The sequence below is a fragment of the Oncorhynchus kisutch genome, linkage group LG11 (genome assembly GCF_002021735.2).
Source record: "Oncorhynchus kisutch isolate 150728-3 linkage group LG11, Okis_V2, whole genome shotgun sequence".
NCBI lineage: Eukaryota > Metazoa > Chordata > Actinopteri > Salmoniformes > Salmonidae > Oncorhynchus > Oncorhynchus kisutch.
In genome coordinates this window covers 17,469,610-17,487,543 of record NC_034184.2, presented here as the reverse complement: position 1 = coordinate 17,487,543, position 17,934 = coordinate 17,469,610, and the positions used below count along the sequence as shown (strand labels likewise).

General features: G+C 39.3%; 1 protein-coding gene across 1 annotated transcript in view; it reads right to left on the bottom strand.

Annotated features, from left to right (window-relative positions):
* LOC109899931 (inward rectifier potassium channel 16-like) overlaps positions 1–8,550 on the bottom strand; it is a 70,677-nt gene extending 62,127 nt beyond the window's left edge. The window contains exon 1 of the mRNA XM_020495580.2: positions 8,470–8,550. The gene's annotated coding sequence lies outside the window, so the exon portion shown is untranslated. The remainder of the gene's footprint in view (positions 1–8,469) is intronic.
* Between the last annotated feature and the right edge of the window lie 9,384 nt (positions 8,551–17,934).

The window sequence follows — 17,934 nt, the reverse complement described above, 5'->3', positions numbered from 1 at the left end:
AAGCCTATCCCAAACCTTAACCCTTAGGCATTAATGCCTAACCTTAAGAATTCAGAGTTTACAGTTTAGTCATTTAGCGGATGCTCTTATCCAGAGCGATTAGGGATAAGCAACTTACTCAAAGGCACAGACAGTTTTTTCACCTAGTCAGCTCGGGGAATAGAACCAACAACCTTTTGGCTACTGGCTCAATGCTCTTAACAGCTAGACTTAACTCAAACCTTAAAAATGTGGAGTTAATGCCTACACTTAACATTTGACACTTTGAAATTATACGTTTGGCAACAACTTCGAACTTTGACGTTTGAGAAACATGGATGAACATCTAGAGCATGCAGCTTATTCCGCTGATGTTTGGATGGCTTTTAAACACCTTCTAAATGAGCGTGTGGTCTACTGCTGATAACTTCTCTGGGATATGTGGAACGGTAGTGTCCCACCTGGTCAACAGCCAATGAAATTGCAGGGCGCCAAATTCAAAACAACAGAAATCCCATAATTAAAATTCCTCAAACATACAAGTATTTTACACCATTTTAAAGATGAACTTCTTGGAAATCCAGCCACAGTGCCGATTTCAAATAGGCTTTACGGCGAAAGCACACCTTGCGATTATGTTAGGTCAGCGCAAGTCACAGAAAACCATACAGCCATTTTCCAGCCAAGGAGAAGGCTCACAAAAATCTGATATAGCGATTAAATTAATCACAAACCTTTAATGATCTTCATCAGATGGCACTCACAGGACTTCATGTTACACAATAAATGTGTGTTTTGTTCGATAAAGTTAATCTTTATGTCCAAAAACCTCATTTTGAAATTGGTGTGTTATGATCAGAAATGCATTGTCTCAAACAAACATCTGGTGAAAGTGCAGAGAGCCACACCTGGCTCAAACAGCTCTCTTTCTCTCCCCCTTCACAGTAGAAGCCTCAAACAAGGTTCCAAAGACGGTTGACATCTAGTGGAAGCCTTAGGAAGTGCAATATGACCCCATAGACACTGTATATTCGATAGGCAATGACTATCGATAGGCAATAAAACTATAAACCTCAGATTTCCCACTTCATGTTTTCTCAGGTATTTGCCTGCCATATGAGGGCTGTTATACTCACAGACATCATTCAAACAGTTTTAGAAACTTCAGAGTGTTTTTTATCCAAATCTACTAATAATATGCATATTCTAGCTTTTGGGCCTGAGTCGCAGGCAGTTTACTCTGGGCACCTTTTTATCCAAGCTACTCAATACTGCCCCCCAGTCCCAAAGAAGTTCATCTGAATAATAAAAAAAATGCACAGCTCCCTAAACAAATCTTGGTTGACTCACAGGTGGTAACTAAAATTACCTATATTCTGAACTATTTTAATAAAATTTTCTTGATGCAGGCGGATTATTTAATTGGCTTGGAGGTCAACATGATCTTCCTTTGAAATTGCCTGACACTCCCTAGAACTCCTCCAGGTTCTCCTTCTTGCCCTTTTATGTCTCAGAGTTGCTTAGAGCCCTGAAAGCAATTAATGTTTTAAAAATCCATGGCCCTGATGAGCTAGACACCTGCCTAACACAATTAGCTGTAGACACCATTGCTCCCCCTGTAACATGCACTTTAAACCTCATCCTAGAATGCATTGTAATCCCCAGGTTGTAGAAATCAGCATTTGTCCTACCTCTTTTGCAAGGAGATCCCACTCTACTGTTTAACTATCGGCCCATATCTAAGTTGTCTGTTCTGACAAAAGTATTGGAGTCCCTAATCAATAAGCAGTTTAAGGCCTACCACCAGGAAAACAATTTGAGTGGTATACAATTAGGTTTCAAGTCTTGCCATAGCCCTGTCACAGCAATGTTGAAAGTTTTGAATGATGTTCACTGTGCCCTGGATAGGAAGCTGCATTGTGTGTCTGTATTCATAGACTTGCCAAAGGTGTTTGACAATGTGGACTATACTGTCTTGGTGTAGAGATTAAAGTGTGTTGAGATTACTGGTCATGCTCTGGAGTGGTTTGTGAACTACATGTCAAATCAAACACAGTGTGTTAATCTGGTTGTAAGTTGGACACCGTAGAGTTGTTCTCAGGTGTGCCACAAGGATCCATTTTAGGTCCCCTGTAGTTTGTTTTCTTTATTAACAACATTGGGGGACATATTGACTGTAACTTTTTCCTCAGTAAAAGCACATGGATGCATGTTAAACGGATAAGCAAACATTTTAGTGATATATGCGAACACGAGATGTGTCTTAAGATGACCTAAAGGATGCAATGATCACGCAATATTGGCACTCTGCACTTGAGACAGACCAACTAAAGTGGAACAAAAGTAAACCTTGAATTTGGAGGTTTAAATATATATTCCTCTGGTGGCTGAGTTGACCCATCTTATGAAATTACATTGGTTTGGTGATAAAAAGGTTTAAGATCTTTGACAGGTTGATGGAGAATTTTTACAGGAAATAATCAATGCCACTTGATGAGGTTAGGATAGGGCTAAATGTGCCAGGTGTGAACTAATGTGAACAGCTAAACATGTATCCTTTGACCATGTGCAATTACGTGCAACTACGTCAACAAAGGGGCTACTTTCGAAAAAGTTTACGTTTAAGCGTCAGCTTCTGAGGCTTCTGTTTTCTTTTGTGTTCTGTTGCGTTTCACATCTCGTACCTGCTGTTTTGTTCTTCTATTACTTCTTGCTTCCATTGTTTTGTTTTCTGTTTCTTGTCTGTATTTATTCCATCCAACAACAACCATCAATAACATTGATTGTAACCATATGATTCATTATGTAATAGTATTGTAAAATGTAGGCCGAATACTTTACATCACCAGGTGAATTAAGTCATTAATGTATGCCTAACAGCGCTCATTTCAAAGCCTCTTGGTTAACAGTGCATTTAATAAACAACAATTAAACAAACAACTTAAACTATATTAACCTATTTAACTCTAATCACAAATGATGTGTTTTAAAAGGTTTGTAAACACTTGACTTTATGGGTGCCACCCTTAAGAGTTTGAACCTATAAAATCTAAGTGCCTGCAATTGACCAACAAAACACTATTTCCTAGATCCATTTGCACTGCTGTTTACTGGCCGTTGGATATAGGTATAAAGTGCTTCTTCTGCATCTCAATAAAAGACTGGGGCATGTGTTGTCACAGTTATTGAAATTGAATTGAAAAGGCCGGCCTGCTCTTGGGTTCAAACTTGTCTCTTGAGTTTGTCTAATTTCGTTTTACATTTTCTTTCCATCTTGTTTTTTATACACATATTACATCATTGAGTAGTTATTATTCTTAGAATGTCGTGTGAAGAAATATGATCAACATTTTCACATCCTGATCTTTCATCTGTGCATAATGTTTGTGTAAACGGTTTGGTTGCAGCGGGCGAAAATAGTTTCACCACTTTTTTTTCTCTCTCCCTCTCTCTATTTTGGAAATACTTTAATTGAACTGATCTGATTCCAGACCCAGCTGTACTAAAAATACCATTCACTCTAAGTGTCTCTGTGGCTTTGGAGTGTACCAGCTTGGTTTAGACAAATTGGAACGACCCCTAAGTATATGACCCAAATTGCACTCTATTCTCTATATAGTGCACTACTTATGACCAGGGCCCAAATTAAATATATCAGGAAATAAGGTGCCATTTGGGACAGAGCCCTAATCAGCAGATTCACAGAACACTTTGAAAAAGTATGCTACGTAATTTAGCATGAACTAGAAATTCTTCATGAGATTGTTATGATGAGAGAGAGAGCTTTCCATCCATGCAGTTAAGTCAGAGCAGAGCTCAGGGTATTGTTTTCATTTATGTGGTGGTGGATGAGAATACTCATTAATAACACACCAGACCTGGGTTCAAATAGTATTCTAAATATTTTCAAATACTGTATCTGGGCTTGATTGAGCTTGCCTGGTGCAATGGAACTAATATAATGGTTGCAGAAGAGCAGGTAGGCTAAAGCAAACATTACATGTATTTATTATGATTATTATTTATTAAAACTCATTTTTACCAGGTAAGTTGACTGAGAAAATATGATCTTTTATCAAATCAAACCAAATATTATGTGCCGTATACAACCTTACCGTGAAATGGTTAGTTACGAGCCCTTAACCAACAATACAGTTCAAGAAATAGAGTTAAGAAAATATTTATAAAAAAATGTAAATACATTTTTTAAATGATATGTAACACAAAATAATGATAATGAGACTATATACAGTGTACCAAGTCAATGTGTACATTGCTGCTACTCACTGTTTATTATCTATGCATAGTCACTTCACCCCCACCTACATATAGAAATGACCTCGACTAACCTGTACCGAGTCAATGTGTGGGGGTACAGGTTAGTCGAGGTAATTTGTATATGTAGGTGGGGGTGAAGTGACTATGCATAGATAATAAACAGTGAGTAGCAGCAGTGTACAAAAGGGAGGGGGTCAATATAAATAGCCCAGGTGGCCATTTGATTAATTGTTCAGCAGTCTTATGGCTTCGGGGTAGAACCTGTTAAAACCTGTTAAGGCTAGGGCAGAATACTGCCCCCGTTGGTGAAATGCGTGCCCATAGTAAACTGACAAAAAATCTGTAAAGAATTGCTAATATATGCATATAATAAATATTATTGAATAGAAAACACTCTAAAGCTTCTAAAACCGTTTAAATTATGTCTCTATGTAAAGCAGAACTCACAGGGCATCCATTCTTCCAAACTCTTTCTGTCATCAGAAAAGTTGGCCCAACTTTGACGTCATCGCCCCCACCCTTCCCAACCAGCTACAGATCTGGAGACAGTTTATATCTCTTCAGCGCGATGTCCTCTTTCAATGGGGCACGTCCTTGTGAAGATTGCACGCTCCCTCACCCTTTGGCGGGGCGAAACCCTCCGGTCACGCAATAATACGTATGTGCGTCAGCAATTTCTCTCTCTTTGTTCCAAGATCCACCAAACGACGTAGGCTTCTCCTTTCGAGCTTAGATCTTTTATATATGATTAAAACATGTTTTAGCTCGAATTTGAACTTAGTTTGACCAGTTTAGTCGACATATAATATGTAATTTTGAAGTTTCGATGCGCAACCCATAGATTTTTGAGTGCTTTTCAGCCGAAATTAGTCTCGTTTGACAACACAAAGACACACATTTCAAAGGGAAACGCTGGTTTTGGTAAGTATGACTTCTTCCACGACTTCTGATCGAACAACGGCTAAGGTAAGGGAAGATTTATGTGGTTAACGTCTTGCGTCGAGCCATCCCGGATCCGGGATCGTGAATACAGCCTCAAGCTCATTACCATAACGCAACGTTAACTATTCATGAAAATCGCAAATGAAATGAAATTAATATGCTAGCTTTCTCAAGCTTAGCCTTTTGTTAACAACACTGTCATCTCAGATTTTCAAAATATGCTTCTCAACCATAGCAAAACAAGCATTTGCTAGCGCACCTAGCGTAGCATTTAGCGTTAGCATTAGCAGGCAACATGTTCACAAAAACCAGAAAATCATTCAAATAAAATCATTACCTTTGAAGAACTTCAGATGTTTTCAATGAGGAGACTCTCAGTTAGATAGCAAATGCTCAGTTTTTCCTGAAAGATTATTTGTTTAGGAGAAATCGCTCCGTTTGGTGCGTCACGTTTAGCTACGAAAAAAACCTGTATCCAGGAGTGTAATTATCCCCGCAGCTCATTAGCATAACACAACATTAACTATTCATGAAAATCGCAAATGAAATGAAATGAATATGCTAGCTCTCAAGCTTAGCCTTTTGTTAACAACACTGTCATCTTAGATTTTCAAAATATGCTTCTCAACCATAGCATAGCATTTGTGTAACAGCTAGCACTGCTAGTGTAGCATTTAGCGTTAGCATTAGCAGGCAACATTTTCACAAAAACCAGAAAATCATTCAAATAAAATCATTACCTTTGAAGAACTTCAGATGTTTTCAATGAGGAGACTCAGTTAGATAGCAAATGCCTTTTTTTTCCTGAGAGATTATTTGTTTAGGAGAAATTGCTCCGTTTGGAGCATCACGTTTGGATACCAAAAAAAAAAGGAATATTCAGTCTTCAAAACGCCAGACTTTTTTCCAAATTAACTCCATAATATCGACAGAAACATGGTAAACGTTGTTTAGAATCAATCCTCAAGGTGTTTTTCACATATCTCTTCATGATATATCGTTCATTGAAAGCCTCCTCTCTCCTCTCAATCACTGGATGACTGCGTGCAGCTTGTAGATTACGCACCAATTTAGACAAAGGACACCGGGCGGACCCCTGGTAAATGTAGTCTCTTATGGCCAATCTTCCAATGATATGCCTACAAATACGTCACAATGCTGCAGACACCTTGGAGAAACGATAGAAAGGGCAGGCTCATTCCCGGCGCATTCACAGCCATATAAGGAGACAATGGAAAACAGAGCTTCAAAAATTCTGCCCATTTCCTGGTTGAAGTTTCATCTTGGTTTCGCCTGTAGCATGAGTTCTGTGGCACTCACAGATAATATCTTTGCAGTTTTGGAAACCTTAGAGTGTTTTCTTTCCAAAGCTGCCAATTATATGCATAGTCGAGCATCTTTTCGTGACAAAATATTGCGCTTAAAACGGGCACGTTTTTATATCCATAAATTAAAAGAGCGCCCCCTATATCCAAGAAGTTAAGGAGCCTTTTGGACCTAGACTTGGCGCTCCTCTTTCCGTGCGGAACAGAGAGAATAGTCTTGGGTGACTGGAGTCTTTGGATGTCAAGAAGCTTGGCCCCAGTGACGTACTGGGCCGTACGCACTACCCTCTGTAGCGCCTTACGGTCGGATGCCGAACAGTTGCAATACCATCGGTGATGCAACCGGTCAGGATGCTCTCGATGGTGCAGCAGTAGAACCTTTTGAGGATCTGGGGACCCATGCCAAATCTTTTCAGTCTCTTGAGGGGGAAAAGTTGTTATCGTGCCCTCTTCACCACTGTCTTGGTGTGTTTGGACCATCATAGTTTGGAACTTGAAACTCTCGACCCGCTCCACTACAGCCCATCGATGTGAATTTGGGCATGTTCGGCTCTCCTTTTTCCTGTAGTCCACGATCAGCTCACGTTGAGGGAGAGGTTGTTGTCCTGGCACCACACTGCCAGGTCTCTGACCTCCTCCCTATAGGTGTCTCATCGTTGATCAGTTCTACCACGCTTGTGTCTTCAGTAAACTTAATTATGGTGTTAGAGATGTGCTTGGCATGCAGTCGTGGGTGAACAGAGAGTACAGGATGGGACTAAGCACGCACCCCTGAGGGGCCCCCATGTTGGGGATCAGCATGGCAGATGTGTTGTTGCCTACCCTTACCACATGGGGACAGCCTGTCAGGAAGTCCAGGATCCAGTTGCAAAGTGAAGTGTTTATTCCAAGGGTGCTTGTCTTAGTGATGAGCTTTGTGGGCACTACGGTGTTGAACGCTGAGGTTAGTCAATGAACAGCATTCTCACATAGCTGTTCCTTTTGTCCAGGTGGGAAAAGGCCGTGTGGAGCACAATTTGACAGCAAGAACTTGGGAAAGAGTTACAGGAGGGAGGAGAGAGGATGAATGTGTCAATTGGAAGTCGGGATGTTTAGGTGGCCATGATGGTATGCGGGCCAGATTGGGAATTTAGTCAGGACACCAGGTTTAAAACCCCTGCTCTTACGATAAGTGACATGGGATCTCTAGTGACCACAGGGAGTCACATCCATTTTAACGTCCTATCCAAAAAAACAGCACCCTACACAATGTCCCCTCCACTGGGGTGTTGCTATATCCTTTCAGCAGTGCTCTCTACTGGCCCCCATCACCACTTCCAGCAGCATCTGGTCTCCCATTCAGGCACTGACCAGGACCAACTCTGCTTAGCTTCAGAAGCAAGCCATCAGTGGGATGCAGGGTGATATGTTACTGGAAATAGTATTCAAAGGTCTGTGACACGCAGCCAACACAGTGATCAGTTAGGAACGCAGCGCTGTGCGGCGTTGTTTAGACTGCCTGATGAGGCATGACGCTCACCCTGTTGCTCATTCACAAACAATGTTTTTTTTAAATATGGAGAGACAGCGCAAGAGAGAGAAAGACAGAACACATGTCCTACAAATGATCTATTAGTGGCATATCAATGAAAAGTTATTCTAAAGTGCTACCAAGACAGACAGACTGGTGACAGTGTCACAAACAGTGATGTCTACAGATGTATCAGAGCAAGAGAGGCAAACATGAGACTATGCTCATCGATGTCTGTCAATTTGCATGTGAGTGCCCAGAAATTACTCCATAAATGACTCTCTTTTGAGAGTAAATAGTATTGACTAGTTTTTTACACCCAAAACTGCAAAGAGACCCTTGAAACATTTTTAGGCTGCAATGTCACTAGATATGTACTTTCATGGTTTACTCATAATTTCAACAAAGAAAGAGATGATAAACTGTACCACTTACTGTTCATCGGCTTGGCCAGTGAACTGCTAGGTTGAGACTATAGTCCAGTAGCCACACAGACAACTATTTTCCGGAGATGACTGAAAGTGCAATACTGATGGAAACACTCGTAGTACATTAAAAGTCACTTCAACAATGACTGATCTGAGGGCATATTTGGGTTTAAAGTCCAACTGTGTGACTGGTGTCCCCTTCAAGGGATATTTTTTATGTACCCAGAGTTGGGCAGTATTTTTGATACATTTGAAATACACTATCGGGTCAAAGGTTTTAGAACACCTACTCATTCAAGGCTTTTTCTTTATTTTTACTATTTTCTACATTGTAGAATAGTAGTGAAGACATCAAAACTATGAAATAACACATGCAATCATGTAGTAACCAAAAAGTGATAAACAAATCAAAATATGTATTATATTTGAGATTCTTCAAATAGCCACTCTTTGCCTTGATGACAGCCTTGCACACTCTTGGCATTCTTGCATCCAGCTTCATGAGGTATTCACCTGGAATGTATTTAAATGAACTGGAGTGCCTTCTTAAAAGTTAATTTGTGGAAATTCTTTCTTTCTTAATGCGTTTGAGCCAATCATTTGTGCTGTGAAAAGGTAGGGGGGTATACAGAAGATAGCCCTATTTGGTAAAAGACCAAGTCCATATTGTCACGGCTGGCTGAAGGACTGGACCAAGGTGCAGCATGGTAAGCATTCATTTTCAATTTATTAAAAATGACGCCGACAAAACAAAGAACAAAACCAGACCGTAAAGCTTTGGGCTATGTGCCCTGAACAAAGTCAAAGTTAACTTCCCACAAAACAGGTGGGGAAAAGGGTACCTGAGTATGGTTCTCAATCAGAGACAATGAGCAGCTGCCTCTGATTGAGAACCACACCCGGCCAAACACATAGAAAAGCAAAGAACATAGACTGCCCACCCAAATCACACCCTGACCAAACCAAAATAGATACATGAAACGCTCTCTACGGTCATGGCGTGACACATATTATGACAAGAACAGCTGAAATAAGCAAAGAGAAATTACAGTCCAGCATTACTTTAAGACATGATGGTCAGTCAATCCGGAAAATGTCAAGAACTTTCCAGTGCAGTCACAAAAACCATCAAGCGTAATGGTGATACTGGCTCTCATAAGGATCGCCACAGGAATGGAAGACCCTGAGTTACCTCTGCAGAGTACAAATTCATTCATTACGAGCCTCAGAAATTGCACAGAGTTCAAGTAACAGACACATCTCAACATAAACTTTTCAGAGGATACTGCGTGAATCAGGCCTTCATGGCTGAATTGCTGCAAAGAAACACCGTAAAACATAGAGGAGGAGGTGTTATGCTGTGGGGGTGCTTTGCTGGTGACACTGTGATTTATTTGGAACTCATGTCATGCTTAACCAGCATGGCTACCACAGCATTCTGCAGCAATACTCCATCCCATCTGGTTTGGGATTATTGGGACAACCGGACAATGACCCAACATACCTCCAGGCTGTGTAAGGGCTATTTTACCAAGAAGGAGAGTGATGGAGTGCTGCATCAGATGACCTGGCCTCCACAATCCCCTGACTACAATCAAATTGAGATGGTTTGGGAAGAGTCGGACCACAGAGTGAAGGAAAAGCAGCCAACAAGTCCTCAGCATATGCGGAAACTCCTTCAAAACTGTTGGAAAATCATTCCAGGTGAAGTCGGTTGAGAGAATGCCAAGAATGTTCAAATCTGTCATCAAGGCAAAGGGTGGCTGCTTGAAGATTTTCAAATATAAAATATATTTTGATTTGTTTAACACGTTTTTGGTTACTACATCATTCCATATGTGTTATTTCATAGTTTTGATGTCTTCACTATTATTCTACAATGGTGAAAATAGTAAAAAATTAAGAAAAACCCTTGAATGAGTAGGTGCTCTAAAACTTTTGACCGGTACTGTACGCATTTAATTACTTTTGAATTACTTTTGAGTATTTGGGAATTTGTGTTACACTGGCCTGAACTATAATCAAATGTAATTTGTAACAAGATATTTCAAGAAATGTAATTTATATTTTCAAAATACAAAATACTTTTCTACACCATTTTTTATAGTGTTTTAGTCGATATATTGGATACATTGGATACATTTGTTTTTAGAGTATCTTATATTTGTATCAAGACACATTTTGATGTATATTTTCCCCATCTCCCAGTATACCCATGGAAAATTAGGAAAGGTGCACCAACATTAAAACGTGAGCAGGCTGGTGCATTATGTTAGTGGTCAAACATAGTAGACGTCATTTCTGACCCAAACTCAGCAACGTTTCTGACCCAAACCCAGCCTGAGAATGCAGGTTGTATTGGACCTCTATTCTCAGGCACCTCTTTAATTTCATTGTCAGCCGGTTAAACATTGCTCTCTGCCTGATGGTGGCCGTTGTCATTAGTGGGATTTATTTCCCTGTGTTCTTCTCTGGACTTGTCCATATGAAATTATGTAATCAGTTGTAACCCATCATTCAGTGCAGGTGGGGCAAAGCTTGTTTAGCATGTTATTTTGGCATTAATATGTGACACATATCAGTTTGCAAACAATGTTAAAAAATAAAGAAGCATACAAACAGTCTCTTTCTTGTATTCTTGAGTAAGGCAGCTCCTAAATGTAGGTGTTTCAGCCTAGCTCAGTGCTTTCTGTGATGGTGTGGCAGCCAGAGGGAAATACAGAGCGTAGGGATTGGTAATATTCTCCAGTTGCGCCAGGATTGGCTCAGTGTTCTATCACTCATGGGACACTACGTCACTGCAGAAATCTACAGAGAGACCTAGAATGTTCAAGCCCCTTGAGTGCTGCCATAGATTTACATCAAAAGTGCCCATCCGAGAAGGCTCAAGGTAATCGGCCACAGATAAAAAGATGTCAAATCACGTCATATCTACCATAGCTTGATTAGACAAAAACTGGCAAATCCTTTTCAATAATTGTCATATGACGAGAAATTATAGATAAAACTATATTATAGATAAAACTAAATTATAGACATAAACTTTACACAACAAGTTTGAAATCGCAAATTCAACAATGAATGGTTTGGAAGGAATCAGTGGCGAACTGCAAGCATTGCAAAGCAATCACTAGCCTGCTATTCATTGGAGAGGGTGTGTGGTTCAAATCTGGGTTTAAGGGTCTCTTTTCCAAGCTTAAAAGGATAAACATTCACTTGCAACCCCATGGGCCAGAAAATGTTGAATAGATTGGCCATGCTGTCAATCCAGCATGACTTCTGCCGGGTTCAAGACAACTGAGAACTCGGAATTCCAAGTCGGGATCTCAGGCCTCTTTCTAGAGCTACGATCTGAAAATATCTGAAGTCATGATTCAACCTTGTTTTTCTTAAGTTCCCAGTTGTCTTGAAAGCACCATAATCCAGAGAATGCCAGACTTTGATGACAAATTTTGATGACAAAATTTGCCTGCAAGAAAGACCACCACGCCACCTTCCTGTTCATGTGAGCACAGCATAACAAGAGCAAAAATACATTGTATGGGGCTGCAAAAATTATGTAATATACCAGGGAGATACAGTATGTATACTGTAGCTAAGAAAGTAATACTAAGTGTATGTTGTGTAGTAAGCTGTTAGTAGTCCATGTGCCTCACCCTATTCATTCGGTCCCTTTCCCCTCATATCTTAGCCCACTGTTCTGAGCCTATAGCTCGTTTTAGAGAAATGTCATATGAGCTTTCATCGTCTGCTTATATGCCACCATTATTTATCCTACGGTTCTGAGTTGGTGTACAGGGAGAATATTGTAAGAATGGTCCATGTTCTGAATTCTGTCGCTGTACATTTCAAAAGTGGTGAATAAATAGTTATATTAACTACGTCAATCTTAGATCACTCATTAATGTCTTAATCTAAAGTTCGGATTGCCTCTTATCTGCTCATCGTTCCCTTATACAATAGTTTGTACATCTAAATTGTCAGTAGAAACCACATTTGTTACAGCAAGTCAGCCATATCATCTATGTTTTTTAAAAAGGCAGTAAATGAGTCTGAATTAACTGTTTCACTGCTAGACAAGGCTCCGATGACAGCCAGGTGTAGTTGTTTTTAAACCTTTATTTAAACGGGGAGTCACATTGAGATTAAACATCTATTTTACAAGAGAGTGCTGTACACATTACAATATAAAAACAGAATATTAAAACAACATACACATATGTGTATAAAACAATATAATTCAGCACAATAAACAAAAGCAATCACATTCAACTACATAGAGGTCTGCAATCAATCATTTATACTGCCTGAGTGGCACCAGCACATCTAGCTGTAGTGAACTCTGCATATTGTTCCACAAATTAGGGGCAAAAACACTAAACACAGATTTTCCCAAATCTGTGGAGACTGGAGGGATCTCTAGTGTTATCCATTGCAAGTTAACTTGTGATTCTTAATTAATGATGTTACATATAGAGAGAGTTTCTGAAAGATGGCTTTGTAAATAAATGAAAGAGAACACAGCTCTTTTCTTACAGACTGAGGTCCATCCCATATTTTTATACAGACCACAATAATGAATTTTAAAATGGTCCCCTGTGATAAAACTTATTGCGGAATGGTAGACTTTGTCCAAGGGTTTTAAAACAGAGGTTGCCGCATGCATGTAAACAGTATCTCCCAAATCCAATACAAATCGTTGTTTGAACAATCGTTCTCCTATTTTTAATACTAAGGCATCATTTATTTCTATATTTAAAAAAATATCTTGGATCTGAACTTTTTTGTCAGATTTTCTATGTGTTACAAAGGACAACTTGTCATCAATCCAGACACCCAGATACTTATTTTGAGAAACAAGCTCAATTTGGGCTCCATTTATAGCGCAAATATGCAGGTCCTCAGGGTCAATATTTTGTGACCTAGAGAACAGCATGAGCTTGGTTTTACTTGTATTTAACATGAATTTAAGATTTGTAAGTGATTTCTGAATTGAATCAGTCATGCTGAAGTTCATGAATGGCCTGCTGCACTGAGGTGACACAGAAATACAAAACTGTGTCATCTGCATAGAGATGAATGTTACAAGTATTAACAGTGTTTCATGTCATTAATATACAAAGTGAACAATAATGGACCCAAATTCGAACCCTGAGGAACACCTTTTGGAATCGCAAGAAATTCAGATTTAACCCCATCAAGATAGCCTGAGTTCTGTCTCTAAGATAATTCTGATTCTATAAACAGGCTGTATATCCCAGGCCTACTCTTGATAATTTCTTCAGCAAAACAGAATGATCAACAGTGTGAATGCCTTTGAAAGGTCAATAAACAAGGCAGCACAGCTCTTTTTAGCATCCAAAGCATTGACAAGATCATTAACAACAAGCGTGGTTGCTGTGATAGTACTATGCCCAGGCCTAAACCCTGATTGGTTTATATTAAGAATACAATTTATTAGATAAAAAAGGAACAAAGTTGTACATTAACCAAGGATTCAAGAATCTTAGCTAAACAAGGTAGTCTTGAAATGGGGCGATAGTTGTCAAGATCATTTGTATCCCCACACTTATGGATTGGCAACACATATGTAGATTTCTATGCTTTTGGAATACTTCCTTATAACAATATTAAATTAAAAATGTGGGCTACTGAGCCAGCAATATAGGGAGTTGCACACTTAAGCATACCAGGCTCCACATTATCAGATTATTTTTGTCTAATGTTAACAAAGCATCCAGGACTTCTTTATCGGTAAATATTTGAAAAGAAACCTCCTGACCAGCATTTTCAGTATCATTCAATAGATTTTCTCCATCTACATCCAAACTACTTTTTTCAAATACATTCAAATATAAAGCCCACATAGATAAAATTGTGATTAAATGCATTAATGACATCAATATTGTCAGTAATAGGGCCAGAATCTAAATCAATTTATTGGGGGAGAGAAGAGGAGACACAACCCAGTGATTTAATAGCCTTCCAAAATGTAGCTGGATTCCCTGCACATTCAGATAGTGTATTAACATAATAATCTGATTTAGCTTTTTTTTACTAGTTTTACACACACTTTTCTCAATCGCCTGAAAGACTGCCAGTCCGGGCCCTAATCTGTGAATCTAGCTTTGACCCAGGCAGCATCTCTGTTCTGTATGTCTTCAGATAGCTCTAGACTGAACCAAGGGAAAAATCTATTTTTAATTCTCTGTTTTTTAAATGGAGCATGTTTGTCTACAATACAATTGAAAACATTTGAGAAGTGGTTCAGAGCCAACTCTGGGTCAGGTATAGATGCAATAAAGTCAAAGTCACCAAAATAAAGGTCACAAAAAAAGGCATGTTCATTGAAATGTTTAAAATTCCTCTTGTTGATAAAACACGGTTTGGATCAAGGCATCCATATATCCCTGACACAAACGATGGTCCAGTGGTCACTAATATCCAAAGAAAAAGCTCCACTCCCAGCATATTACTCTGGAGTATCTGTAAATATGAGGTCAATCAAAGTAGATTTCGTGGGGGCCTTTAAGTTTGGACGAGTGGTCTTTGTAATCTGCTGGGTCAAATTTAGATTTTTGTACTAATCATTTAAACAGTAGGCATCCTACATTCCCCATTCAAGATTTTTTTAAATCCGGAGATCCACACCTCTGGAGTAGTAAAAATGGCAATTAAATCAGTGAGTTAGTTTAGTTATTGGTGGAGGGTGGACGATAGATTCCTATAATTGCTATGTTGAGTTTGAACCCAACAACTCAAATGGTTTAGGAATGGAGGTAGCCTTTAACAGACACAGAAATAATATTATTTGTGTAAATACCAACACCACCACCTTTGCCTTTCTTATCAGCCCCAAACACATTGTAACCATCCATAGTAACCTCAGAGTCCAGGGTTTTATAAGTTAACCAGGTCTCAGATACAATAAAAATATCAGGGTCTGCCTGAGAGAACCAGATCTTGACATGGTCCATTTTAGGTAATAAACTACGACTATTAAGAAGTAAAATTGTCAAACCTTTTCTGCATTTAAATTCATATGGAGTTTCAATACAAGTCAGATTACTTTAAGATTTCAGAACATCAGGAGACTCAAAGATTGGATTATACCTACTAGGAAAAGAAAATACAGTAGGAATAGGAATTACATTTCTGTGGTTGGCACCATTTGGCATGTCACCACTTTCAGATACAACATCTTGATTTTTTTTATTTCACCTTTATTTAACCAGTAGGCTAGTTGAGAACAAGTTCTTATTTACAACTGCGACCTGGCCAAGATAAAGCATAGCAGTGTGAACAGACAACAACACAGAGTTACACATGGAGTAAACAATAAATAAGTCAATAACATAGTAGAAAGAAAAAAAGAGTCTATATACATTGTGTGCAAAAGGCATGAGGAGGTAGGCGAATAATTACAATTTTGCAGATTAACATTGGAGTGATGAATGATCAGATGGTCATGTGCAGGTAGAGATTTAGCTAGAACATGTGGAACTCTCACAGTGACCAAAGAGGAGATGGTAAAAACTGACATATATGCAATGTTAATATTGTCCTCACATCCATTTAGTTGACCAAGAACCTTTACAATGTTTGATGAAAACAGCCGGGAGCCATTTTCACCCAGGTGAATTCCATCTTCCACATAGTAGCCAGGCCCATTCCAAAAGTAGTCAAAATTGTCGACGGAGGACATGGCCAGGTGGTGTTAAGGATTCACTCCATGGTGCTGAAAAGAAAGCTCTGCTGTTGGGACAGCTTCATGTAGGCCCTAACATGTGAAAACTTCAAAAGAGTCGTCATGTCAATCATTTGAGAATTCCTGTGGGTTGAATTCTTTAATGTACCGTCTACTTGATTAGTTTGATCTTTACGTTGATGTGAACTAAAGTAACCTGGTTTGGTTTAGCCAATCAGAAGCCCTATTACGTTTTTGGGCCAATTGTGTGAACTTTGGGTTCGCTGTTGACGGTGACTCGAACTCATGACAGCTCGAGATGTGAGGAGAGAAAAGAGATGAACACCATTGTTGAGCTGGAACTTTTACATCTGTGAAAATACAAATTGCATTTAGCAAAAAGACTGTTGCTTAATTTCACTCACTTGTTTCAAGAGTAGAGAAAGTAAAGTTTCATATCTATCTGTCGAACTTACCTGTACTGCTGTGGAGAATATAACCAGCGATCATCGAGAGCTCGAGAGGACAGCTTTGTTCCAAGACAACCTGATAACTTCTATTGTGACACTGGACATCTTTACTGTTGCATGCAGGGCATTTTCCACCATGGATTACAAATAGGCATCAGCCTTGGAATTATTGTTTCAGGGGGTTTTGTATTTGTGTATTTGTGTAACTGATCATTTTTTATTCATAATATATTCAAGTCAAATTGTATTCAGTGTGTGGTTGTATTTTCTTTGAGTCAATCATTCATAAGCCTAAATATATCTATTATTAATTACCCTAGCCTTTTGTTTTTCAACTAACAAGTCAATATCATAAAAGTTAATTTACTGAGATGTTCTTTTCACAGATAATCCCATGCTGATTCATCTGAGCCTTGTGGTGAGAGGGGTTACATATATCTTTGACATCTTTAATTGAGCTGCCTTAGCTCTTACAGTACCACTGCAGAGACATGATGCTTATCATTAAAAACCCACATCAGATACTTATCTCCAGTTGAGTATCAAAAAGGTATCTGTCACAAAGTTGCTGCCTGGACCAGAGGAACGAGTGGAACATTATGGAAAAACCAACTGGCTGGAAACACTCACAGGACCACTCTCCTCCTTCTCTGTGTCTACAACCAAAAATAATCTCCAGAATTTGCCTTTTCTCATGCTAAGTACATTTGCTTTAGATGCACAAGTCATACGGTACAGTAGTATGACGTTGAGCTTATTCATGACTTTGAGAGGTACGGCCGGGACAAGTGAAGCAACGGTTTGGTAATTTGGTCAGTCTGGTCATGCAACTTGGTGAGCGTAGAGAGGAATGTACAGTAGCCCCAGTTAGAGCTGTATGACTTCACTTTAATACGGTATTAGTGTTGTAGTGGTAGGAACTGCCAGAAAAAGACAGTAACAGCAAACTCTGGATCATTCATAAAGACACTGAAGCATAGCCCTGCATCCAACCCTGCTGTGGTTCAGGAATTACATAATAGTAATTAAGACTATCCGCTTGGTCTAAGTACCTCTGGTAAACTGGGTTACTCAGCACTGGGATGGAGTGAGATGAGATCCTCTGAGCTCTCATCTCAAGACATTCACTCTTAATTATAATAAGACCCATAATGACCCATAGCAAGGTCAGAGGTAACCAGAGGCAGGGCAAGACTGGATGCAGGCCAGGCCAAAGTAGGGGAGAGGAAGGGAGGGCAGGCTCCAAGCCAGGCTGGTATTGGCTGACCGCAGACTGGTGAATAGGTCAGAAATACAGTGGTTAAAAAGTAAATGG